Here is a 26,549-nt window from a genome sequence, read left to right on the forward strand (position 1 = left end):
AAGAAGAACCATATGATCCTCTCAATAGATGCAAAAAAAAACATTTGACAAAATACAGCATTCTTTCCTGATTAAAACATTTCAGAGTGTAGGGATAGAGGGTACATTCCTCAATCTCATAAAAACCATCTATGAAAAGCCTACAACAAATATCATTCTCAATGGGGAAAGCTGGAAGCCTTTCCCTTACGATCAGGAACACGACAAGGATGCCCACTCTCGCCATTATTATTCAACATTGTACTGAAAGTCCTTGCAACAGCAATCAGACAACAAAAAGGGATCAAAGGTAATCAAATTGGCAAAGAAGAAGTCAAACTGTCTCTCTTCGCAGACAACATGATACTCTATATGGAGAACTCAAAAGAATCCACTCCCAAACTATTAGAAGTTATAGAGCAATTCAGTAATGGGGCGGGATACAAAATCAATGCTCAGAAATCAGTTGCATTTCTATACACGAACAACGTGACTGAAGAAAGAGAAATCAGGGCATCCATTCCATTTAAAATAGCACCAAAAATCATAGGTTATCTCGGAATTAACTTATCCAGAGACGTAAAGGATCTATATTCTAGAAACTACAAATCACTGTTGAAAGACATCTAAGAAGACACAAAAAGATGGAAAAAAATTCCATGCTCATGGATCGGAAGAATTAACATAGTTAAAATGTCCATGCTACACAGCAATCTACACTTTCAATGCTATCCCAATCAAAATACCGAGGACATTTTTCAAAGTCCTGGAACAAACAGCCCTTACATTTGTGTAGAACCAGAAAAGGCCCCGAATCACCAAGGAACTGTTGAAAAGGAAAAACAAAGTTGGGGGCATCACATTGCCGGATTTCAAGCTGTACTACAAAGTTGTGATCACAAAGACAGCATGGTACTGGCACAAAAACAGACACATAGACCAATGGAACAGAATAGAGAACCCAGAAATGGATCCTCAGCTCTTTGGGCAACTAATCTTTGACAAAGCAGGAAAAAACATCCGGTGGAAAAAAGACGGTCTCTTCAATAAATGGTGCTGGGAAAATTGGACAGCTACATGCAAAAGAATGAAACTTGACCGACCACTCTCTCACACCATACACAAAGATAAACTCCAAAAGGATGAAAGACCTCTATGTGAGACAGGAATCCGTCAAAATCCTAGAGGAGAACATAGGCAGGAACCTCTATGACATCGGCCAAAGCAAACATTTTCATGACACATCTCCAAAGCAAGAGAAACAAAAGATAAAATGAACTTGTGGGACTTCATCAAGATAAAAAGCTTCTGCACAGCCAAGGAAACAGTCACAAAAACTAAGAGGCAGCCCACGGAACGGGAGAATATATTTGCAATGATACTACAGATAAAAGACTGGTATCCAAGATCTACAAAGAACTTCTCAAACTCAACACACAAGAAAGAAATAAACAAATCATAAAATGGGCAGGTGATATGAACAGACACTTTTCCAATGATGACATACAAATGGCTAACAGACACATGAAAGAATGTTCAAAATCATTAGCCATCAGGGAAATTCAAATCAAAACCACACTGAGATACCACCTTATGCCAATTAGAATGGCAAAAATAGACAAGGCAGGAAACAACAAATGTTGGAGAGGATGTGGAGAAAGGGGATCCCTCCTACATTGTTGGTGGGAATGCAAGTTGGTACAGCCACTCTGGAAAATAGGTGGAGGTCCCTTAAAAAGTTAAAAATTGAGCTACCCTAGGATCCAGCCATTGCACAACTGGGTATTTACCCCAAAGATACAGACGTAGTGAAGAGAAGGGTCATATGCACCCCAATGTTCATAGCAGCATTGTCCACAACAGCTAAATTTTGGAAGGAGCCGAGATTCCCTTCAACAGATGATTGGATGAAGAAGATGTGGTCCATACATACAATGGAATATTACTCAGCTATCAAAAAGAACGATTTCTCAACATTTGCTGCAACATGGACGGGACTGGAGGAGGTAATGCTAAGCAAAATAAGCCAAGCAGAGAAAGACAATTATCATACGGTTTCACTCATTTATGGAACATAAGAAGTAGGAAGATCAGTAGGAGAAGAAAGGGAAGAAGAAAGGGGGCGTAAACAGAATGGGGAATGAAGCATGAGAGAGTACGGGCTCTGGGAAACAAACTGAGGGCTTCAAGAGGGGGGGAATGGGATAGGCTGGTGAGGGGTAGTAAGGAGGGCACGTATTGCATGGTGCACTGGGTGTTATTCGCAAGTAATGAATCATGGAACTTTACATCAAAAACTAGGGATGTACTGTATGGTGACTAACATAATATAATAAAAAAACTAAAAAAACAAATAAAAGTGGAAAAAGTGAGAAAAAAAATAAAGGTAAATGGAATGTCTTCTGTTACTCATAACAAGTCCCTTTCAACCACAGCTGAGTTCATGCTAAGGAAGTGACTTTTGGAAAGCCCTTAAGGATCGTGGGCTGGATGCCAGGGGAACCAACCATGTGATCATCAGGTTGGAAATTTCAGCCCCATCTCCCCACCTCTGGAGGGCAGAGATGCTGGATACTGAATACATTACTAATGGCCCTTATTTCATCAATCATGCCTACATAATGAAGCCTCCATGCAAAACCCCAACTGGGGTTCAGAGAGCTTCTGGATTAGTGAACACATCAAAGTGATGGGAGGGTGGTATACAAAGAGACAGCATGGAATCTCTACACCCCTTTTCCATACCTTGCTAGAGTGTAAGTCCTGACAGTTTTTTGTTTTTGTTTTTAATGTGAGTGCCTGACTTAAGCTTTGATTGCCGAGGCATCCACTTCAAAGAGGCATCCATTTCAAAGATGACTATCTCAAACATATTACAAGCCACAGCAGATAAAGAGCCATGCTGCCTCCCCCCACTGAGACTCTTTTGTTTTAGAGATCTTGGTTGATGTCAGTTAACTAACCATTTAGACCACTTGTTTTCTCTTTGCCACCCTTTAAGTTCTTGCTTTTATTCTAAATTCAATAATAAAGAGCCCAGAAACTGTCATCCTCAACAGAAGCAGAACCCTAGGCCTGTGTACTCTCTCTACCCATGACATCACTGTGTGGCCCAGGGTATGCTGTGTAATTTCCAGGTCCTCTAAGTCATAAATCTTTACTTTTTCAAAGTTTCCTGATGGTTATTGCTAAAGGGCATCTTGCAATCATAATAAGAGCCACAAGAGCTGGTCCAGCCACAACGTTAGTGGTTACTGATAAGCCGAGACCAGCACAAAAATACTTGCCCTGTGCATCTCTTCCATTTGGCTGTTCCTGAGTTGTATATTTTGTAATAAACTGGTAAGTGTTTCTCTTAAGTTCTCTTCCCCATTCTAGCACATTATTAAACCTGAGGAAGGTGTTATGGGAACCTCTGATTTATAAACAGTCATGGGTACAGATGACAACCTGGGACTTACAACTGGCCTCTGAGGTAAGAGGCAGTCTGTGGGACTGAGCCCTTAATCAGTGGGGTCTGTGCTAACTCTGGAAACATAGTGTCAAAATTAAGTTGAATTATAGGACATCCTGCTGGTGTCTACCAAGAACTGGAGAACTGCATGGTGTGGGAAAATCCACACATTTGGTGTCAGAAGTGTTGTATGAGTAAAAGGAAGTAGTTTTTTCTTTTCCTTTTTAGGGCAGTAGTATAAACAGACTGAGAAGAAATATGTAGTGAGAAGACTGGAACATAATTAACAAGAGGAGAAAAAAAACTAATAGCATCTTATTAAAATTAAAAATTGTAAAAACAGAGGAGGGGGAGTTAAGATGGCGGAGGAAAGGGGGACCCCTTTTTCATCCGGTCCCCTGAGTCGAGCTGGATAGGTACCAGACCACCCTGAACATCCACGGAATCAGCCTGAGATGCAGGAAGATACATCTGTATCTCTACAAATGAAATCTCCAGCGATGAGTATTGAGGTACGAGGCGGGAAAGCCGTGAAACCGCACACAGATATCGGAAGATAAACGGAAGGGGGAGGGAGCCGCTGCGTTCGGGCTTCAGGAAGCGGTAGCCACATGCAGGGGAGAGCGGACGGACTCACAGACCGGCACCCGCGAGAGAGCAGACTGAAACCGTGAGCCGGGGAACGTGCACCACCAGACTGAAATGGAGCTCCGGTGTGCTCAATGGAACCAGACTGAGACCGGGAGCTCCGGGAGCGTGCGGGGGCGACTGGCGGCTGGCGGTGTTAGAAACACAAAGGATAGAGATGCGCCAGGCTGGAAGTGAGGGCTGGGATGCCGGGTGTGGGGCGCACATCCGGGATGCTGCAGGGTTGAGCAATACCAACAGAAACAGAGTTAAAGTGGCCAGAATATCAGTGGAGAACGGTCCGCGATCCCTCTGTTCTGAGACAGAGGCTGAGATTCGACCACTGCTGCTCTGACTCTCAGAAGAGGCACAGCAAACCGCCAGGGTAAGCCGCCAGAGAACAAAAGCCTGGAAAGACCGGTTCACAGTGTACCCATCCCCATCCTCCCTCGCAGGGGACACGGAGACTCTACCCAAACAGGGTTGCCTGAGTATTGGCGTGGCAGGCCCTTCCCTCAGAAGGCAGGCTGAAAAATCAAGAAGCCCACATTTCTAAAATCCCTATAAAACAAGGGTGCACGGCCTGGGTCCCAGTCAATAATTTGGGCTCTGGACAACCCTGCAACCTCTTCTCATCAGAATGATGAGAAGGAGAAATCCCCCCCAGCAAGGAAAAGACAATGAGTCTGTGGCCTCTGCCACACGACTAATGGATATGGATATAACCAAATTATCAGAAATGGAATTCAGAGTAACGATGGTCAAGATGATGTGTAGACTTGAAAAAAGTATTAAAGAAATGTTAATGAGAATACAGAATCTCTAAGGGTGGAAATGAGAGTGAACCTGGCAGAAATTAAAAATTCTATGAGCCAAATGCAGGCAAAACTAGAGGCTCTGACGGCCAAGGTAAATGAGGCAGAAAAAACGTTATCAGTGAAGTGGAGGATGGGTTAGTAGAAGAAAAAGCTAAAATAGAATCTGGACTCAAAAAAATCGATGCTCAGGAATGTAGGTTATGGGAGATTACTGACTCAATGAAACGTTCCAATGTAAGAAACATCGGCATCCCCGAGGGGGTGGAGAAAAACAGAGGTCTAGAAGAGATATTTGAACAAATTGTAGCTGAAAACTTCCCTAATCTAGCAAGGGAAACAAACATCCGTGTCCAAGAGGCAGAGAGGACCCCTCCCAAGCTCAACCACGACAAACCTACACCACGTCACGTCATAGTGCAATTCGCAAACACTAGATCCAAGTATTGAAAGTGTCCAGGGCAAAGAAATTTCTCACGTACCAAGTCAAAGGTATCAGAATAACGTCAAACCTGTCTACACAGACCTGGAATGAGAGAAAGGGTTGGGGGAGCATATTTAAAGCTCTTTCAGAGAAAAACATGCAAAGGAGAAGTGCAAACCAACACCAATGAAATTGGAAGGATTATTAGAAACTTTTATCAAAAGCTTTATGCCAATAATTTAAGAAATCTGGAAGAGATGGAGGCCTTCTTGGAAACCTATTAATTACCAAGACTGAAACAGGAAGAAATTGATTTTTTAAACAGGCCAATTAATAATGAAGAGTTTGAGTCAGTGATAAGCAACCTTCCAAATAACAAAACTCCAGGCCCGGACGGTTTTCCTGGGGAATTCTACCAAGCATTCAAAGAAGAAATAATACCTATTTCCTAGTTTGACAAAAATATGAAACAGAAGGAAAACTACCAAAACTCATTCCTATGAGGCCATATTACTTGATCCCCAAAATCCAGGAAAGAGCCTCAGTATCAAAAGGAGAATTACAGACCGATGCCCTGAATGAATATGGGTGCCAAGTCCTCAACAGATCTTGCTAATAGAATCCAACAGTACATTAAAGGATTATCCATCATGACCAAGAGTGGGACATTCATACCTGTGGATGCAAGCGTGGTTCATTCACAAATACGATCAGCGTGATACATCATATCAACAAGAAAAAGACCAGGAACCATATGATCCCTCTCAATTGATGCCGAAAAAGCATTTGACAAAATACAGCATCCTTTCCTGATTAAAACCCTTCAGAGTGTAGGAATAGAAGGAGCATTCTCATCTCATAAAGCCATCTAAGAAAAGCCTACTGCAAATATTATTTCAATGGGGAAAGCTGGAAGCCTTTCCCTTAAGATCAGGCTCGACAAGGATGCCACTCTTGCCATTATTATTCAACATAGTACTAGAGGTCCTTGCAACAGCAATCAGACAACAAAAGGGATCAAAGGTATTCAAATCGGCAAAGAAGAAGTCAAACTGTCTCTCTTCGATGACATGATACTCTGTATGGAAAACCCAAAAGCAAGCCACTCCCAAACTATTAGAAGTTATAGAGAGCAATTCAGTAACGTGGCGGCGATACAAAATCAATGCTCAGAAATCAGATTGCATTTCTGTACGAGACATTATGAGAAGGAAGAAAGAGAGAATTAGGAATCCATCCATTTACAATAGCACCAAAAACCATACATTACCTTGAATTAACTTAACCAGAGACGTAAAGCGATCTTTATTCTAGAAACTAAAAATCACTGCTTAAAGACATTGAGGAAGACATAAAAAGATGCAAAAGATATTCCATGCTCATGGATCGGAAGAATTAACATAGATTAAAATGTCCATGCTACCCAGAGCAATCTACACTTTCAATGCTATCCCAATCAAAATACCGAGAACGTTTTTCAAAGAACTGGAACAAAATAGTCCTTAAATTTGTATGGAACCAGAAAAGCCCGAATCTCCAAGGAACTGTTGAAAAGGAAAACAAAGCTGGGGGCATCACAATGCGGATTTCTGAGCCTGTACTACAAAGCTGTGATCACAAAGACAGCCTGGTACTGGCACAAAAACAGACACATAGACCAATGGAACAGAATAGAGAACCCAGAAATGGATCCCTCAGCTCTTTGGGCAACTAATATTTGATAAAGCAGGAAAAACATCCGGTGGAAAAAGACAGTCTCTTCAATAAATGGTGCTGGGAAAATTGGACAGCTACATGCAAAGAATGAAACTTGACCACTCTCTCACACCATACACAAAAATAAACTCAAATGGATAGAAAGACCTGGTGAGACAGGAATCCATCAAAATTCCTAGAGGAGAACATAGGCAGGCAACCCTACGACATCGGCCAAAGCAAACTTTTCATGAACATCTCCCAAAGCAGCAAGAGAAACAAAAGATAAAATGAATTCTATGGGACTTCAATAAGTAAAAAGTTGACAGCCAAGGAAACAGTCACAAAACTAAAGGCAGCCCACGGAACGGGAAGATATATTTGCAATGACACTACAGATAAAAGGGACTGGTATCCAGATCTACACAAGAACTTCTCAAACTCAAAACGAGAAAGAAATAAACAAATCAAAAATGGGCAGTAAGATAATGAACGAACCTTTTTCCAATGATGAGACATACAAATGGCTAACAGACACATGAAAAAATGTTCAAAATCATTAGCCATCAGAGGAAATTCAAATCAAAAACCACACTGAGATACCACCTTATGCCATTAGAATGGCACAAAATAGACAAGGCAGAGAAACAAACAAATGTTGGAGAGGATGTGGAGAAAGGGGATCCCTCCTGACATTGTTGAGTGGGAATGCAAGTTGGTACAGCCACTCGGAAAATAGGTTGGAGGTCCTTAAAAAGTGGGTAAAAATTGAGCTACCCTAGATCAACCATTGCACATACCGTGGTATTTACTCCCAGAAGCTACAGACGTGTGAAGAGAAGGGTCATATGCACCCGCAATGTTCATAGCAGCAATGTCCACAATAGCTAAATTGTGGAAGGAGCCGAGATTGCCCATTCAACAGATGTTGATCTGGATTGAAGAGATGTGGTCCCATACATACAATGGAATATTACTCAGCAATCAAAAAGAATCGCAGTTCCTCAACATTTGCTGACAACATGGGGACTGGAGGAGTATAATGCTAAGATAAATAAGCAAGCAGAGAGAAAGACAACTATCATATGTTTCCTCATCTATGGAACATAAGAACTAGAATGATCAGTAGGGGAAGAAAGAAAGGGAAAAGAAAGGGGGTAATCAGAAGGGGGAATGAAAAACATGAGAGACTATGGACTTGAGAAACAAACTGGGGGCTACAGAGGGGAGGGGGTGGGGGGAATGGGATAGGCCGGTGATGGATAGTAAGGAGGGCACATATTGCATGGTGCACTGGGTGTTATACACAACTAATGAATCATCGAGCCTTACATCAAAAACCGGGGATGTACTGTATGGTGACTAACATAATATAATAAAAAATCATTATTAAAAAAAAAAAAAAGAAAATCTATTTGAGGGTCGCCTGGGTGGCTCAGTTGGTTAAGTGTCCACCTACGGCTCAGGTCATGATCCCAGAGTCCTGGGATCAAGCCTTGCATCAGGCTCTCTGCTCATAGGGGAGTCTGCTTCTCCCTCTCCTGCTGCCCCTGCCCCCAGCTCATGCTCACTGTCTCTCGCTCTATCTCAAATAAATAAATAAAATCTTAAAAAGAAAAGAAAATGTACTTGAGATCCTGTATTAAAAACTCTCTAAAACAAGAATGGCTCTTCTTTAACCTAATTAATTAAGCGTATTTACCAGAAACCTGTAGAAACACATTCAGTAAACATTAGTATTCCCAAGAGTCTGAAAAGGGTAAGCATTGTTTTCAAATTGTGAAATACACAAATACTTAGCTCCTACTGATTACAGTTTTCAAAAACTGGTACAAACTAGAAAAGGAAGAAATCAGACATATATAAAACTCAAAATTATCTACCTAGAAATCCAATATTACCCACTGGAAAATTATTAGATATTTCTGTAAGAGTATTATCAATTTATGGAAATCAACATTTTATTATCCATATGTGTGTGTGTTGTGCATGTCTGTATAAATACCTGTATTAACCATTTAGAAAATATCATACAACAAAATACTCCTATGCATACTATCAATATTTATAAAGTACTGAGAAACTTACTTAACAAGAAATGCAAAAGATGTTTTAAGAAAAAAACAACGACATTTTATAGAGGACGTAAAAAGCAGATATAGCTTGTTTAAAGACAGAAGGATTCACAATTGTAAATATGTGAATGGTGAATCAGACTTCTGAAAACACCTTGAAACGCTGGCTAACATGCGACATTTATCTTTTTAAAAATATGCCATGCTTAAAAAAAAAAAAAAGTAAAGAAGATCCAAAAGAAGCACAATAAAGTGAGAAACTAGAGGTAAACATGCCCTGAAGACACAGCTACCCTCACAGCATTTGCTGACTTCAATTGCCAGTTTTTATTTATCTTAATGGTTTGATAAAAATCCAAGAGACAAAAAGCCATAGGCCCACAACATGTCAGGGATTAGCACTGAACCTCTTCACAAAAACAGAACTATCCAAGGCTTACAGTTCGGGGCGGGGGGGGGGAATCCATGGGACCTCAAAGGAAATGACAAGAAATATTTCAGTGTTGGCCTAGACTCTCAATGAAAAGGAAGAAAAAAATGATTTACATAGGAGCCCACGTGAATGTAAGAAGCTGCAGAATTAGACCTGTTCTCTACAATTACTGAATGTTGAAAGAGATATATAATATAAATGATTGAAATATATGAAAATGTAAAACATAAAGTCAAAACCATGAGAAAGAAACTAAATAGAAGCACACACACACACACAAAGATAAGATCTAGGGGAGGAAGAAAATATGAAGTTCTTGAAATAAAACAGTATAATCAATTATATTAAAATCTTAAGAAAAAAATCTTAAAAGCAGCCAGAGAGAAAATACAGATTACTTACAAAAGGAACAATAATGAGACAGAAGGCAGACTTCTCAAGAGCACAAAGAAGCCAGAAGACAGTGGAATAATATCTTCAGAGTGCTGAGAAAAAAATAATTGTCAGTATAGAATTCTATACCCAGTTAAGTCATCAAGCAGGAGTGAAAGTGAAACAAAGGTTACTTCACAAAAACAACAAAAATAAAAACAGAGCATTTACTAACAATAGGACTTGCCTAATGTAATCATGACAAATAAAATGATCTCAGGGGGAAGGTAAAATGGAGGAGGAATAGTGTGTAAATAAAAGGATAATCAGGTGAATAAATCTATTAGCAAACACTGTCATTATAAAACAAAAATAATGCTCATTTTGAGGGTTAAAAAGAAAATAAAATTGAAACACCAGACAACATAACTGATGGGAAAGATTAAAGTTAGAGCATTCTAAGACCCTTCATATATCCTTTATGTTGTTCTCGGACAAAGGAGACATTAACTTTAGCCTTTGTTAAGTAAAAACTACAAAACTAACAAACAATAATGATAATGATTAAAGTACCAAAATAGACAGAAATACTCCTGAAATATTTAAACTCACCAGCAACCACAGGTATGTAGTGTTTGTAAAAGTACAGAAAAAGAGTATACACTGATGGCATGCTCCTGATAAGAATTTTGTAACAACGATGATATTGTGACATGAGATGTCAATAACTCATCTCTTTATAGAACCTTAATTCACTGTCACTACAGCTTCCAATTTATTTCAAAGTAGACATAATCCTTTCTGTTTTTCAACTGGTTGGACTTGAAATCCCAGGTGTGAGACTGGGCATACGGTTTATTCAAGTCTTCTGTTTTCCTGTGCTTTTAATTTTAGCCATTCTGACTAGTGTGAGGTAATATCTCTTTGTAGTTTTGATTTCTAGTTCCCTGATGATGAGTGATGTTGAGCATCTTTTCATGTGTCTGTTAGCCATCTGTATGTCTTCTTTGGAAAAATGTCTATTCATGTCTTCTTGCCCATTTTTTAACTGGATTATTTGGTTTTTGGGTGTTGATTTTGGTAAATTCTTTATATATTTTGGATATTAACCCCTTAAAATCAGTTATGTCATATGCAAATATCTTCTCCCATTTGTAGGTTGACTTTTAGTTTTGTCGATTGTTTCCTTCACTGTGCAGAAGGTTTTTATTCTCATATAGTCCCAACAGCTTATTTTTGCTTTTATTTCCCTTGCCTCAGGAGACATATCTACTAAGAAGTTGCTACAGCTGATGTCAAAGAGGTTATTGCTTATGTTCTCCTCTAGGAGATGTTTCCTGTCTCACATTTAGGTCTTTAACTGATTTTGAATTTATTTTTGTGTATGGTGTAAGGAAGTGGTCAAGTTTCATTCTTTTGCATATTGCTGTCCAATTTTCCCAACAGCAGGTGTTGGCAAGGATGTGGAGAAAGGGGAACCCTTGTGAACTATTGGTGGGAATGCAAATGGGTGCAACCACTGTGGAAAACCTATGGAAGTGCCTCAAAAAGTTAAAAAGAGAACTACCCTACAATCCAGTAATTGCGCTACTGGGTATTTACCCCTAAGATACAAAAATATTGATCCAAAGGGATACATGCACCCGATATTTATAGCAGCTTATCAACAACAGCCAATTATGGAAACAGTCCAAATGTTCATCAACTGATGAATGGATAAAGATGATGTGGTGTGTGTGTGTGTGTGTGTGTGTGTGTGTGTGTGTATGGAATATTACTTGGCCATCAAATAGAATGAAATCTTGCCATTTGAAATGATGTGGTTGGGACTAGATTATATTATGCTGAGCAAAATAAGTCAGGAAAAGAAAAATACCATATGATTTCACTCACATGTGGAATTTAAGAAACAAATGAACATAGTGGGGGAAAAAAGGAGAGGCAAACCAAGAAACAGACTCTAAACTGTGTAGAACAAGCTGATGGCTTCTGGAGAGGAGGTGGGCAGGGGGATGGGTTAAATACGTGATGGGTATTAAGGACGGCATTTGTTGTGATGAGCCCTGGGTGTTATATGGGGGTGATGAATCACTAAATTCTACACCTGAAACTAGTGTTGCACTGTATGTTAACTGAAATTTAAATAAAAACTTGGGAATAAAAAAGACTTCTGCAAAGCAGTATGCAAGCAAATACTTATGTGGATTGAATTAATACGTATAATTAATGAAAGTCAATTTTCATTAAATATGTATATTTTTCAAACATCACTGCAATTAATAAAAACTACAAAACTAACTGCATTTGCATTAAAAGAAATATAGGATATGTTATAAAAATTAAAGATAACCACCAAAAGCATATAAATAATATACATCTTCCAAATTAAGCAAGGGGGTAAATGGAATTAACAGACCAAAAATAAAAAGCTGTACCCATCCTGATTAAGGAAATAAATAAAAAAGGAGGCACAGAAGATTAAAAGAGTAAACAAAAAAAACAATAAAATAGGGGAGAAATAAATCCAGGCATACTGGCAAAAGCAATTAAATGGAGTGAACCTTCAAATTAAAAAAAATAATAAATTCTCAGATAATTTATTGTAGTGGTTACCAAACATGTCTGAACATTTGAACAACCGAAGAAGCTTCATAAAATAATATTTGTGTCTCATGCCCAGAGATTGTGATTTAATTGGTCTGGAGTATGGCCAGGGATCTGGAATTTTTAAAAGAATCCAGCTATGCATACAAATTTGGAAATCATTTCCACATTTTTTTTTCAAAGTGGTTATGTCAATTGATACTGCAATTGGTAAGGTATAGAGCACTTAAAAAAAAAAACAACAGAACTGTTCAAATATAATTCACATAACCTACAGTTCATTCATTTGAAGTATACAATTCAATGAGTTTTAGTATAATCACAGAATTCTGCAACAACACCACAATCTATTTTTATATTTTTATCCCCTCAAAAAAAAAAAAAAAACCTGCACCTATTAGTAGTCGTTTCCAATTTCCCTACTCTCATTCTCCATTCACCTTCACCTCCCACTCCAAATGCACTTGGCAACCACTAATCTATTTTCTGTCTCTATAGATCGTCTATGGTAGACATTTCATGTAGATGGAATCATGTAATATGTAGTCTTTGTATCTGGCTTCTTTCACTTAACATGTTCTAAAGGTTCATCCATGTTGTAGCATGTATCAGTACTCCTTTTTATTGCTGAATAATATTCCATCTTTAAAAAAATAAAAATAACAAGAAAAAAATCTGGAATATGTGTAATGATGATGTTAGACTTATTGCTGTCATTTAGTAATATGTACAAATATTGACATTATGTTGTAAGCCTGAAACTGTTATCTGTCAATTATATGTGAATAAAAACAATTTAGCAAGATATTAAAAAAATATAAACCAAATTTTATTTATCCTTTCATCAGCTGATGGACACCTGTGTTGTTTCCACATTTTGGCTACTGCATTGCTGAATAATAATCCATTGTAAAATTACACCAAATTTTATTCATTCATTCATTCATTCATTCATTCATCAGTCAACAGACATTTGGGTCATTTTCACTTTCTGGCTATTGTGAAAATGAAGTATATAGCACTTCTGTCACCAAAAGCTGTGAACACTTGGTACTACCACTTAACTTTTGCCCCTCCAGGGTATGTGAAATAATTATCTCACTGTGGTTTAAATGTGCATCTCCTGATTGCTAATGAGGTTGAGCACTTTTTCATGTCTATTGGTTGTTTGTATTTCTTTTAAAACTTTTTTTTTTAACTTCGTATCAGATACATCACTTGTAAATATCTTCTCCCATTCAGTAGGTTGTCTTTTCATGTTGTTCATGGGTTTCCTTTGGTGTACAAAAAAGCTTTTTATTTTCATGTAATCCCAATAGTTTATTTTTGCTTTTGTGTCTCTTGCCTGAGGAGACATATCCAGAAATATGTTGGTAAGGGTGACGTCCAAGAGATTATTGCCTATGCATTCTTTTAGTTTTATGATTTCAACTCTCACATTTAGGTCTTAATCCATTTTGAGTTTACTTTTGTGTATGGTGTAAGAAAGGGATGTAGTTTTCATTCTTTTGCATGTAGTTGTCCAGTTTTTCCAGAACCATTTATTCAAAAGACTCTCTTTTCCCCAACTGGATATTCTTGCCACCTTTGCTGTAGATTAATTAATGATATCTGTGTGGGCTTATTTCTGGGATCTCTGTTCCATTGATTTATTGTCTATTTTGTGCCAGTACATACTGGTTTGTTTACTACAGCTTTGTAGTATATCTTGAAATCTGAAACTGTTATACCTCCAGCTTTGTTCTTTCTCAAGATTATGTTGGCTATTCTGGGTCTTTCGTGGTTCCATATGAATTTTAGGATTATTTGTTTAGTTTTGTGAAAAATATTACTGGTATTTTATTAAGCATTGCATTGAATCTGTGGTTTGCTTTGTGTAGTATGGACATTTTAACAATTATTAATTCTTCCAATCCATGAGCAGGGAATATCCTTCCATTTGTGTTGTCTTAAATTTCTTTCATCAATGTTTTATAGTTTTCAGAGCATAAGTTATTCACCTCCTTGATTTATTTATTTCCTTTTCCTGAACTGCCTATGAATGTCTTTTACCCAGTTTTTTCAAAAAAAATTATTTAACTTTTTTCTTAATCTATAAAAGATTTTTAGATCCTAGGTATTAATTTTACTGTCATCAATATGAATTGCAACTATCTTCACCCAATGTCTTTTACTTCATGTCTTTTTATAAAGAGAACAATTTTCATGCATATTTATCAATCTATTACTGATTGTTTTTTAAAAAGATATAACCAGAACAATTTAGAAATGTTCTATCTGGTTCTCTTTCAAATCAGATCCTTTATGAAAATCTCTTATTGCTTGTCATTTTTGTGATTTCACTTATTTCTTTAAACATTTCACCAACATTTTACATTTATATCTAATAATACCAATATCTGAAATCATTTGCCATATAATCTGTTGTTTCTTTAGATTATCTATCACTCACCTATGACCTGTCTCCTTGTGGGTTTGATGATCTTTGTGACCTCCTCTTTTGTTGAGAGAATTCTAATTTTTGAGAATTCTAAAGCCCTCTTACTTTTCTTCAGAGAGAATGTGCATTTTCTTTGACCAGAAGTCAGAGGGCAGCACCTCAAAAAATAAAATAAAATTCGGACTCCTTTTCTGGAGTTGCTTAACTATATTTATTTATTACTCTATCCATCATTCTTCTTTAATCATGCTTTTCTGTTCCTAAATTAACACCCACCCCAAGCCCTTTACACTCACTACTCCATCTGCCTGGAATACTGTTCCCTCATAGATTGGTCTGACTCATACCTTTACATCAGTCAAGTCTTTGCTCAAATATTACCTCCTTAGAGAGGTTTTTGAAAATCTTCCTATCTAGGGGCCCCTGGGAGGCTCAGATGGTTAAGCATCTGACTCTTGATTTCGGCTCAGGTCATGATCTCAGGGTTGTAAGACTGAGCCCTGCATCGGGCTCCACACTCAGTAGGTAGTCTGCTTACGCTTCTCTCTTTCCCTCTTCCTCTGTCCCTCCCTACCCACCACTCGTGCTCTCTCTCAAAAAAATTTAAAAAAACCCAAAACCCTACCTATCTAAAATAGCCCACCCTTACTCCCCAGTTAACTCATTTGCCTACTATCCTTTATCTTTATTCATATTACTTATTACAACTTGCAATTGTTATATTTATTAAATAAATGCATATATGTACATATATATGCACACAAATACACATGTATTTTTATTTCCTTGTTTACTTTTTATTTCTCCCATGAGAATGTAGCAGAATACGAACCTTACCTAGATCATCATTTCTCCAATGCCTACTACAGTCCTTGGCAAAGAATAGGCTCTCAGTATATGTATTTTGAATGAATGAGTACATTTTAAAGAAGGGAGAAAATGATATAAGTCTAAATTTTCAAAAAATCTAGAAAGAAATGGACTCCCAAGTTTACATAAAAGGGTTGTTGTCACTGGAGAAAAGGAAGAGCCCCTCCTTTGGCAGTGGGAAGGACTATCATAAAAGACCAAAAGGGAAAAGTAGGGATTAGGCGGGATTCCTTACAGAGATTGTGCTGAAAAGCCCTCGCTTTTCTTTTTAAGTCAGAAGTTTTTTCTCCCACATGACCTGGGCTCTGAAAGGCAGTGTACCAACTACTAACTTCATAAAGCCTTCAGAGGAAAGAGTGAATGGGCAAGAGACAGTTATATTCCAGGGACTTGGAGAGTCAAAAGAATAGTGATCATTTAGGTTGGAAAACCACTTTTTGAAGTTTTAGCTGATATAGGATGTCTCTTGTCTACAGGAAAAAAACCTATAAACTTTCTTAGACAATCGCATGTTTTTCCTGAGCTCTTTTCCAATAAAAGGTGGTTTTGGCACATTCATTTAATGTAAAGTACAAAGTTCTTAAAATGTAATATTAAATTACAAAACACAAATAAGAGAATGTATTTGTTGTAATGGATTATGTTGACCTGACTTGACCTACTGTATTAATATATAAATGATATGAGCTCTTCTATTGTCAGAAAAACCATACATTTCTGCATCTATCTTTAAAAAATATTTTGAGCTCCTTTAGCAGATCTAAATTGTAACAATGCATAGCCTGTTTTATCTGACAATATTCCAAGTGTCCCAGAATTCAAATCGAGCCCCTTGATTATCAAGGAAGACAGGAAGGAAGACAGACAGAAGATAGATAACTATGCTTGCAGAACGGAGAAGCCAAATGTACCCGCTGAAATACTATTTCCAGTAATTTAGAACCATTCCTTTGAGAATAATAAGAGGCAATTCAGTTAATTACTTAAAAACAATCAGAGAAAACAGCCATTCCCAAGGTAAATCCTGAAATTCTAGCAGTACATTTCCTTACCTACTAGTGACACCAAGTTACTATAGTTCTCCAACATCACATCTCTATACAAATCCCTTTGAGCAGAGTCCAGGTATTCCCACTCTTCCTGAGAGAAGTCAATGGCAACATCCCTGAACATCACTGATCTCTGAAACAACAAATATAATACTAGTTGTGGAAGTAAAGAAAATATTTTTTCAGTGGAAGGGAGATGATGGGGGAGCTCTCCACAAAGGAGGCAACAGAGCAAACAGCAAAAGGCCACTGACAGAAATGAGACACTAAAGAAATCAACGCTTCTGACGTGCCAACACATTCCTTGTTATTCCTGTATATAGAACATCTCATTATACAGTTAAGTCTGGAACTTAAAGAAGATGCAATGTCCCAATTAAAAGAAAAAGCAAACACAGGCAACCTGTACAATACTCTACCATTCACTCTTTAATTATGCTTGTATCTTGTATATCATACACTCTCAGTAAATGCAAGTTTCTCTTATTCTCTAAGAAATACGAAAAATAACTGGGGAAGTTTCTCTGCAAAATCTTATAAAATCTGTACCTTATAAGATTTGTATAAAATTAAAGAATTTATTGAAATCTCAATTCATCATCACATCAGAATATTACATCATAAGCATTTTCCTCCTTACCAATAATTTAGTATACATTTTTAATAGGCTGCAAAATAGCTGAATATAATGAATATGTTTGACTTTCTAAGTGTGCATATTTGAACATTTTAGGTTACATAAAAATCTCATAAGCATTTCTCACTTTTGTGAGTTTACAATTTTCAATAACTTTCGCATGTGAATGATCTTTCTTGTTACTATTTATCAATTATAAATGTAACTTTTCCTTGCTCTAAGCAACAAAAAAATGAAAAAGATATATCCAAACTTATGCATACAATATTAACTCATAATGTTGACTTTCAAAAGTATCTATATTATTGCTTTATGTCAATTATGGATTCCCAAGGAAGATCCCTGATCTCTCTCAATCTCTAATCATGTTCCTAATCAATCTTAAAAGCTCACAAAACATAAGCTCTTGCCAGGTATGGAGACTGAGTCCAGTCAAAACTAATCATATTGTCTGACCAGGAAACTGAGGTCCAAAGAAAAGTTCAAAGTTTTCTCATGTGTGGTGTGATTTAACAAACTTCTCTATCTTATAAAATCAGGGAATGTGCTTTTGTCCTATTGGTGCTCCTAGACAGAGATGCTCAAAGTATTTTTGAATAATTATGTAAATATAAAACAGTGGTCCAGTTTCATTCTTTTGTAGATAAGAAAGACAAACTTAGGGAAGACCCTTATCACTTATAAGAATGAAATGCTGGGGAGCACATTCTTGAGTGGGATCAGTTAGGAAGGAAATCTCAGAAATAAGGAATGCAAACGTACATACACTCTGTAAAAAGCGACTACTTAAAGAGAGCACAAAAACACCACTTTACCTGAGCCATGGTTTTTAGCACTGCAAGAAATTATCAATCCTCCTCTGGATTCCTAGCTTAGAGAAGCACAGAGTCTGAAAAGGGCAGAGCTGGAGAGAAGAAAACGGAACCGTGAGACCAGGCTTTTCACAAAGTTCCAAATAAGTAAGTTAGAATTATCTTTCTTGTTCTCCTCTTCCTGTCTCACTCCCGTCACCAAAAGATACTGTATGGGAGACATACAGGTGGTGATTATTACCCTGATCAAACTCAATGCTCTCTATATACAATAAGATAATATCTAAAACAACTTCTCTACCATTTCAGAAATAAAACATATAGATAATATGACACATTTATATACATTATGCCAAAAATAGAGATAATGACCAACTGTTACACAAATTAAAACACACAACTAAACACTTCTGCTTACAACTACTTGAACAAATTCTCACTTATAAGACGACAATATTCAAGTAAGCATTTTTTAAGTTCTATTTTAAAAATTTTAATTCTAGTATAGTTAACATACAGTGTTGTATTAGTTTCAGGTATACAATATACTGATTAAACAATTCTATATATTACTCAGTGCTCATCAAGGTAAATGTACTCTTAATTCCCTTCATCTATTTCACACATAATCCCACCCACCTCCCCTCTAGTAACCAACAGTTTGTTCTCTATAGTTAAGTGCCTGTTTCTTGGTTTGTCTCTTTTTTTTTTCTTTGTTTCTTAAACTCCACAGGAGTGAAATCATATGGTATCTGTCTTTCTTTAACTAATTTCATTTAGCATTATACTCTCTAAAACCATCCATGTTGTTGTAAATGGCAATATTTCATTCTTTTTTTTAAAAGATTTTATTTATTTGACAGAGAGAGACACAGCAAGAGAGGGAACACAAGCCGAGCAGGTAGCCCAATGTGGGGCTCAATCCCAGGACCCTGGGACCAGGACCTGAGCCGAAGGCAGACACTTAACGACTGAGCCACCCCAGGCACCCCTATTTCATTCTTTCTTAATGACTGAGTAATATTCCATTTTGTGTATATATATACATATATACCACCTCTTCTTTATCCATTCATCTATCAATGGACACTTGGGCTGTTTCCGTATTTTGGCTATTATTAATAATGCTGCAATAAACATAGGGGTGCATATATCTTGTCAAATTAGTGTTTTCATATTCTTTGGGTAAATACCAGTGGGGGAATTACTGGATAATATGGTAGTATCTTGGCCATTGTAAATAACACTGCTACAGAAGTACATGTATGCCTTTGAATTAGTGTTTTGGTATTCTTTGGGTAAATACCCAGTTGTGCAAATGCTGGATTTGTAGGGTAGTTCTTTTTTTTTTTTTCTTTTAATTAACATATAATGTGTTATTTGTTTCAGGGGTACAGGTCTGTGATTCATCAGTCTTACACAACACCCAGTGCTCACCAAAACACATACCCTTCCCAATGTCCATCACTCAGCCACCCTATCCCCCCTACCCTCCTACCCTCCAGCAAACCCTCAGTTTGTTTCCTAAGATTAAGAGTCTGGATTGTTGGGTAGTTCTATTTGTAACTTTTTAAGGAACCTCCATACTGCTTTCCAGAGTGGCTGCACCAGTTTGCATTCCCACCAACAGTGCACAAGGATTCCTTTTTCTCCATATTCTCGCCAACACTTGTTATTTCTTCTGTTTTTTATTTTAGCCATTCTTACAGGTGTGAGGTAGTATCTCAGTGTGGTTTTGACTTGCATCTCCCTGATGATGAGGGATCTTGTATCTGTTGGCCATCTCTAAGTCTTCTTCAGAGAAATGTCTGTTCATGTCTTCTGACAATTTTTTAATCAGACTATTCAGTTTTTCTGTTGAATTGTGTAAGTTCTTAATACATTTTGGATACTAACAGTTTATCAGATATGTCATTTGCAAATATCTTCTCACATTCAGTAGACTTTTAGTTTTGGTGAGTATTTCCTTGGCTGTGCAGAAGCTTTTTATTTTGAAGTAATATCAATATTTTATTTTTGCTTTTGCTCCCCCTGTCTCCGGAGACATATTTAAGAACGTGTTGCCATGGCTGATGTCAGAGTAATTACTGACTGTGCTCTCTTCTATTACTTTTATGGTTTCAGGTCTCACATTTAGGTTCTTAACCGATTTTTAAATTTTTGTGTATGATGTAAGACAGTGGTCCAGTTTCATTCTTTTGTATGCACTGTCCAATTTTCCAAGCACCATTTGTTCAAGAGACTTTTTTCCATTGCATATTCTTGCCTTCTTTGTTAAAAACTAATTGACCATGTAATCGTGGGTTTATATCTGGGCCCTCTATTCGGTTCCACTGGTCTTTTTTTTTGCCAGTACCACACTATGTAGATTACTATAACTTTGTAGTATATATTGAAATCCAGAATTGTGATACCTCCAGCTTTGTTCTTTTTTCTCAATATTGCTTTGGCTAATGGAGGTCTTTTGTGGTTCCATATAAATCTGAGGATTATCTGCTCCAGTTCTGAGAAAAATGCTGTTGGTATTTTGATAGAGACTGCATTAAATCTGTAGATTGGGGATGCCTGGGTGGCTCAGTCAGTTGAGCATATGACTCTTGATGTCAGCTCAGGTCATGATCTCAGGATCCTGGGATGCAGCCCCACATCAGGCTCCATGCTCAGGGAGTCTGCTTGAGGATTCTCTCTCTCCCTCTGCCCCCCTCTGGTTTGTGTACTCTCTTAAATAAATAAATAAATAAATAAATAAATAAATAAATAAATAAATCTTTTTTTAAAGTCTGTAGATTGCTCTGGACAGTATGGGAATTTTAACAATATTTGTGCTTCCAATTCACAAGCATGGAATATCTTTCCATTTGTGTTGTCTTCAATTTCTTTCACCAATTTTAAGTTTTCGGAGTACAGATCTGTCACCTCCTTGTTGAAGTTTTTTCCTAGATGTTTTATTCTGTTTGGTGCAATTGTAAATGGGACTGTTTTCTCCTCTTTCTGCTGTTTCACTATTAGTGTATAGAAATGCAACAGATTTCTGTACATTGATTTTGTATCCTGTGACTTTACTAAATTCATTTATCAGTTCTAGTAGTTTTTTGGTGGAGTCTTTCAAGTTTTCCATATATCATATCATGTCATCTATAAATAGTGAAAGTTTTACTTCTTCCTTGCCAATTTGGATGTCTTTTATTTCTTTTTGCTGTCTGGTTGCTGTGGCTAGGACTTCCAGTACTATGTTGAACAAAAGAGGTGAGCATGGACATCCTTGCCCTATTCTTGATCTTACAGGACAAGCTCCCAGTTTTTGCCATTGAGTGTGATGTTAGGTGTGGGTTTTTCACATTTGGCCTTTATTTGTTAAGGACTATTCCCTCTAAACCTACTTGGTTAAGGGTTTTTATCATGAATCAGTGTTGTACTTTGTCACATGCTTTTTCTGCATCTATAGAAATGATTATATGGTGTTTATCCTTGGTCTTATTAATGTGATGTATGACGTTAACTTGTGAATATTGAACAACCCTTGAATCCCGGGAATAAATCCCACTTGATCAACCATCCATATTGCTGGATCTGGTTTGCTAGTATTTTGTTGAAGAATTTTACATCTATGTTCAACAGAGATATGAGCCTGTAGTTCTCTTTTTTTAATGGTGTCTAGATGTGGTTTTGGTAGCAAGGTAATGCTGGACTCATAGAATGAATCTGGAAATTTTTCTTCCTCTTCTGTGTTTTGGGATAGTTTGAGAAGAACAGGTATTAATTCTTCTTTAAATGTTTGGTAGAATTTACCTGTGAAGTCATCTGGTCCTGGACTTTTGTTTGTTGGGAGTTTTTTGAATACTGATTCAATTTCATTGCTGGTAATTGGTCTATTCAAATTTTGTTTCTTCCTGATTCAGTGTTGGGAGGTTTTATGTTTCTAGGAATTCCTCAATTTCTTCTAGGTTGTCCAACTTGTTGACATACAATTTTTCATAATATTCTCTTACATTTCTTTGTATTTCTGTGGTGTCAGTTATTTCTCCTCCTTCATTTCTGATTTTGTTGAGTCTTCTCATTCTTTTCTTTTTGATGAGTCTAAATGTTGATTAAGTTTTGTTGATCTTTTCAAAGAACCAGCTTCCATTTCATTGATTTGTTCTATATATATATATATTTATATATATACATATACACATATATATATTTGTTGTTTCTATTACATTTATTTGTGCTCAACCTTTATTACTTCCTTCCTTCTACTGGCTTGGGGTTTTGTTTGTTCTTTTTCTAGCTGTGTTAAGTGTAACTTTGGGTTTTTTTTTTTTTAAAGATTTTATTTATTTATTCGACAGAGATAGAGACAGCCAGCGAGAGAGGGAACACAAGCGGGGTGGTGGGAGAGGAAGAAGCAGGCTCATAGCAGAGGAGCCTGATGTGGGGCTCGATCCCATAACACCGGGACCATGCCCTGAGCCGAAGGCAGACGCTTAACCGCTGTGCCACCCAGGCGCCCCTGGGTTTTTTATTTAAGATTTTTCTTGCTTCTTGAGTTAGGCCTGTATCACTATAAACTTCCTTCTTAGAACAGCTTTTGCTGCATCGCAAAGATTCTGGATCATTGTATTTTCATTTTCATTCATCCCCATATGGTTTTTCATTTCCTCTTTGATTTCTTGCTTGACCCATTCATTGTTTAGTAGCATGTTATCTAATCTCCACATATCTGTGGTCTTTCCAGATTTTTTTCCTATGGTTGATATTTAGTTTAATAGCATTGTGGTTAGAAAAATTGCATGGTATGACTTCAATCTTTTTAACTTGTTGAGACTTGTTTTGGGGCCTAGTATGTGATCTATTCTGGAGAATATTCCTTGTGCACTTGAAAAGAATGTGTATTCTGCTGTTTTAGAATGGAATGTTCTGAATATATCTGTAGATCCATCTGGTCCGATGTGCCTTTAAAAGCCACTGTTTCCTTGTTAATTTTCTTCTGGATCATCTATTGATTTAAGTGGGATGGTAAAGTCTCCTATTATTGTATTACTATCAATTATTTCCTTTTCCTTTATGTTGTTATTAGCTGCTTTATGCATTTGGGTGCCCCCAAGTTTGGTGCATAAGTACTGTTCTGGTAGATATTCTTGTTGGATTGTTCTTTTCATCTTTAGTGTCCTTTGTCTCTTGTTACAGTCTTTGTTGTTTTAATGTCTATTTTGTTCTACATAAGTATTCTATATAAGTATTCTATATAAGTATTACTACCCCAGTGTTCTTTTTACCTCTATTTGCATGATAACTGCTTTTCTATCCCTTCACTTAAAAAAACTTTTTTTAATATTTATTTTAGAGAGAGTACACAACCGCACAAGGCTGAGTAAAGGGAGGGGCAGATAGGGTGGGGGAATGGGGGCGGAGAGGGACCAGTAGATTCCACTCTGAGCATGGAGCCCGATGGGGGGCTCAATCCCACAACCCTGAGATCGTGACCTGAGCCAAAATCAAGAGTCAGGACGCTCAAGCAACTGAGCCACCCAGGCACCCCTCTAACCCTTCACTTTCAATCTGCATGTGCCTTTAGGTCTGAAATGAGTCTCCTGTGGGCAGCATATAGATAGATGAATCTTGCTTTTTTTTTAATCTATTCCATCACCCTATGCCTTTTGATTACAGCATTTAGTACATGTACATTCAAAGTGATTACTGATCAGTATGTTCTTCTGCCATTTCATTAGTTAATTGTTGTTTTTGTAGGTCTCTGTTCCTTTCTTCTCTTGCTGTCTTCTTTCGTTGCTGGCTTTCTTTAGTGATCTACTTGGATTCCATCCTCTTCATTTTTTTGCACATCTATTACTGGTTTTTTTTATTTTGGTTACCATTAGCTTTGTGTATAACATCTCCTGAATTTGGTAGTCTACATTAAGTTGATGGTTGCTTAAGTTCGAACCCATTCTTTACTCCTTCCCTTCCCCCCACTTAAGGTATATGATGTCATACTTTACATCCTTTTCTTCTGTGAATCCCTTGACTGATTTTTATAGATATACTTATTTTTACTGTTCTTATTCTTCCTACTTTCTTATTCCTACTTATGGTCTTTCCTTTCCACTAGAGTCTCTTTTAACATTCCATATGGCTGGCTTAGTGGACATGAATTTCTTTAACTTTTGTCTGGTAAACTCTTTATCTCTTTTATTCTGAATGATAGCTCTGCCAGACAGAGTATTCTTAACTGCGGGGTTTTCATTTAGCACTCTGTATATATCATGGCACTCCATTCGGGTCTGCAAAGTTTCTGTTGAAAAATCAGCTAATAGGCTACATGAGCCTTTTCCTTCATATGTAACTGTTTTCTTTTTTCTTGATGCTTTTAAAATTCTCTCTTTCTCACTACTTTTTGCCATTTGGATTACTATGTATCTTGGTGTGGACCTCCAAGTATTGATTTTGTTGGAGGTTCTCTGTGCCTCCTAGATCTGGATTTCTGTTTCCTTTTCCAGATTTGGGAAGTTTCTGCTATTATTTCTTCAAATACATCTTCTGCCTCCTTTTCTCTCTCTTCTTCTGGGATCCCTGTAATGTGAATGTTATTACACTTGATGGTGTTGCTCAGCTCTCAAGTCTATTTTCATTTTTTATCATTTTTTCCTCTCTCTTATTCAGCTTGATTGCTTTCCATTATTCTATCCTCTGTTTTCCTGCTCCCTCTAGACTATTATTGATTCTATCTGGTGTATTTTTAATTTCAGTTATTGAGTTCTTTATCTCTGATTGGCTCTTTTTTATGTTTTCTATCTCTTTGTTAAGGGTCTCACTGATGTCCTCCACTCTTTTCTCAAGTCCAGTGAGTATCTTTATGACCATTACTTTAAATTCTCTATCAGATATATATTATTTATCTCCATTTCATTAAGGTCTCCTGCTGTGATTTTGTCCTGTTCTTTCATTTGGGACATATCCCTCTGTCTCTTCATTTTGTCTATCTCTCAATGTCTGTTTCTGTATGTTAGGAAAGTCAGCTACATCTCCTGCTCTTGAAAGTAGCGGTCTTATGAAGAAGAGGTCCTGTAGTACCCTGCAGCACAATATCCCCTGTTCGCCAGAACCTGGCACTTCAGGGGTGTCCTTTATGTGTGTTGCATGTTGCTCCCTGCTTTGTGGCTTCTTTTGCCTTTAGTCCAGGTGTCTGCAATGTCTTTCTGCCTGTTGTGGGTAAAGTCTGGTCCCTGTGTTGTTTGTGGGCCAGTCTGGGGCTGCACTGGGCTTAAGCTGAGTCCCATTGGGCATTTGCCAAAGTTGAAGTAGCACTGAACTACAGGGCACATTCTGTCTTGTCCCCTAAGAAGCTTTCATTGGTGGGCAGCACCTGTAGTCAGACCAGATGTCTGTCCCCAACCCCCAGCTCGGGCTGCAGTTGGACTGGTGTGTGTGGTTACCTTCCCCTCTCCTCCAGGCAGGAGTCACATTGGAGTGGTTGCTGGCCCATGTCGAGGATGTGTGCACACTGCCAAGCTTGTGGCACCACTTTGGATTAGCTCTAGCCTGGCATATTGGAGGAAGAGGTCTGCAGGAGTATGCAGGTGTGGGTTGCAGGGTGTTGGCAAATTTTGCACAGGTCTGCTGTGGGAAGAGTCCCAGGGCAGAGGCCTGGCTGTAAGGGGCAGATCCACAGAAGGATGCAGGGGCGGGGCCACCATTAGCAAGTTATGTAGTAAATGCCAGTGCTGCACTGGTTCCCATAAGTGTCTGTGTGTCTACACTGGGGGGTGGGGAAGGAAAATGGTGCCTGCCAGCTCTTTTGCACTTGGAGATGACTCCCAGTGATCCCTGCCCCTCCAGCACAAATTCTGAGATAAGTAAACAAATCTCTCTCTGACATACCCCAGGCATTTTTCAAACTGCTACTTCTATGCTGTATCTCTGTGGGGCTGTTTTTTGTGCTATCTCTTTAAGGGCAGGGACTCAGTTTTTCTCTCACCCTCCCACCTCTTCCAGAGCGAAGCCTAGTGATTTTTAAAGTTCCATGTGTTAAGCCCCCTGTTTGCAAGGACTCCAGAAATCCAGCCCCTCTGATTTCCAAAGCCAAATACTAAGGGGATTCATCTCCCCATGTGGGCTCCCATTCCTGGGGTTCTGGTGTGAGGATCTGTTTGTTTTCCCCTCTGCATGCCTGCAGTGTCCCTCCTTTTTGCAGACAGTCCTGTGGGTCCATTTAGCTCCCAACTGCATCCCTACCCTCCTACCCTCTTCAATGTGGCCTATTCCTTACATTTAGCTCTGGAGA

General features: G+C 37.8%; 1 protein-coding gene across 3 annotated transcripts in view; it reads right to left on the reverse strand.

Annotated features, from left to right (window-relative positions):
- Positions 1–26,549, reverse strand: part of LOC103681563 (zinc finger protein 420) — a 56,468-nt gene that overhangs the window by 21,223 nt on the left and 8,696 nt on the right. For all 3 annotated transcript variants that reach the window (XM_040632780.1, XM_040632778.1, XM_040632779.1), the window contains one exon: positions 18,290–18,378. The gene's annotated coding sequence lies outside the window, so the exon portion shown is untranslated. The remainder of the gene's footprint in view (positions 1–18,289; positions 18,379–26,549) is intronic.

The sequence above is a fragment of the Ursus maritimus genome, unplaced genomic scaffold (assembly GCF_017311325.1).
Source record: "Ursus maritimus isolate PB19 unplaced genomic scaffold, ASM1731132v1 scaffold_19, whole genome shotgun sequence".
In the NCBI taxonomy this organism is placed as follows: domain Eukaryota; kingdom Metazoa; phylum Chordata; class Mammalia; order Carnivora; family Ursidae; genus Ursus; species Ursus maritimus.